Raw genomic sequence first — 2,301 nt, forward strand, 5'->3', positions numbered from 1 at the left:
TTACATAAGAGTAATTTTATTTTTTAATATTATAGCGGATTATTATTATTATTTTTAAATAAGTCTTTATGACTTTTTTATCTAGATCTTTTAAATAAACTTTAAAATAATTTTTTGTTCAATTTTCTGTTTATCCGTCAGAATTTTTATGGACATAAAATTTTACTGTATTTTTTATTTTATTAGCATTTAATAAATATAAACATCAATTAATCAGATTTTAAACAAAGTTAAAAAATAGTTTTTCAAAATAATAAAAATATTAACTAAAATTAGAATTTAATATTGTGTAGAGATTTTATGTGGGGCCCACGAACATACAATCCTGCAGGCTCAAAGGCGGTGTAGATAAGGCCCTGGGCCCAAACGCCGGCCCGGCAAGGGGACCAGCGCGCGCGAGTCACGTGCGAGTGGCAGCGAGAATCCCGCGACTAGACTCGCCACGTGCAGATCCTCCGGACATCCGCGTGCGGCCTGCACACGTTACGTCACGAGACTGCGATCTAGGCCGGGCCGGTCTCTTAACCTGAACCGTGCGACCCAAGTTAGAGCTCTCTGGTCCACGACATGGACGGCCCAGAGATTTATAAAAGTACGGCCCCGCGTTGCCTGGACCGTCCATTCTTTGTACGCGTGAAACGGAGTACCGTCGAAATCCAGCTTCAGGCATGGTGGGGACCGCATAGGTCACCGACCCGTTTAATTTTAAATTGACGTAAATGTCCCTATCTTTTGACGAACCCTTTTTATGTATCCTTCGAAAATCAATTCAAATTTTAGCTCGGATTCATTTATTTTTATTTATTGTGTTCTAAATTAATATGAACATGGGTTGATTAGGGCTGTCAAAACGGCTCGTTGTTTGCGAACAGCTGGTGTTCGACTCGTTAAGAAGCTCGTGTTCGGCTCGTTAATTTTGTTTGATAAGTTAACGAGCCGAACTCGAACTAAGATGTGTTCGTTCGTATTCGGCTCGTTTTGGCTCGAAATACTACTCATCCGGAGTCTTACCCCTTATAAATATGTACTAGTAATATAAATAGAAGTGAAAAGATGCAATAAATTTTTTTTTTATGTAAAAAAATTTAAATGAGAAAAAAATGATGAAATTTGTCCTGCTCAGAAAAGTCTATTATATAATTAAAGTTAAGTAGTTGTTCGTCTCTCCCCAAAAACAAAACACGTAATTGAAGATTGAGATCTCTGTTCTTATATTGTTACAATAAGGATTGTTAAAAAAATGACGATTAGGTGATAATGGGTGAATAATAATATTGTGGTGATATTAATCAGAAAACAAAATATAGAGATAAGAATAAGACAATAACAACAACGTGATAGTATTTGGATTCGAACAAGTCTTGATAGTGTTTAGGCATCACTAAAGCTTGTTGAATGATCTTAGATTTAGTTTTGAGCTCGCATACTCTCTCTCGAATGAAGAATATAAGTACATTTATAATTATATAATTAGAATTATATTATATTATATTATAAAATTTTAAAATATTTTATTAGGCAATTCATTTTAATTCGTTAGATCATATATCAATCTTTCAATATTTAAGTAACAACAATAAAAAAATCATATGATATTAATCTTGTTGGATCTCTCTCATTGACACTTTTAATTTGACTACAAATATGTCAAATTGAGAATTGTTTGACCTTTTAATTAATGCTTTAAAGCTTCTAATTTTAATTCGAATAAATGTTTAAACTCATTTGAACTCAAAGTGTCGTTGGGTTTGCATTATCAAGATATTTAATTTACTTATAAATTTGCTATAATAGAAGGTTGGATGATCATGATTGAATCATGAATTTGTCACATTTTAGATGTGTTAGATTTATCCAAGATTATGTTGATTTATGAGTTACATTTTTATTTTCTGATATGAAAGTAATGGTTGTTTGAAAGTAGTATTATAGTTCAATTAGATTAGGACATCTAAATTGAGTACCGCTATCTAGCTTAACCTAGTATACCTAAGTAATAGTTATGATTAAACATAGATGAGTGTGCAGTGAGTAAATAGAGAAGGTAAAGCAGTGCAACAAAAGAAATAAAGAGCCATGATCCATATCATGTTATAGAGCTGCACAAATACGATCACATTATGACTGCACAACCAGATATTTTCGGTCATATCATACAATTCTCCTTAAACAAATGATCCTTAAAGTTATATGATCATGACATGCATGATTAGGGCTGTCAATTTGGCTTCGTTGTTTTGAACAGCTCGTGTTCGGCTCGTCAAGCAGCTCGTGTTCGGCTCGTTCGTTAAGCCTAACGAG

The sequence above is a fragment of the Phalaenopsis equestris genome, unplaced genomic scaffold (assembly GCF_001263595.1).
Source record: "Phalaenopsis equestris unplaced genomic scaffold, ASM126359v1 Scaffold000840, whole genome shotgun sequence".
In the NCBI taxonomy this organism is placed as follows: Eukaryota; Viridiplantae; Streptophyta; class Magnoliopsida; order Asparagales; family Orchidaceae; genus Phalaenopsis; species Phalaenopsis equestris.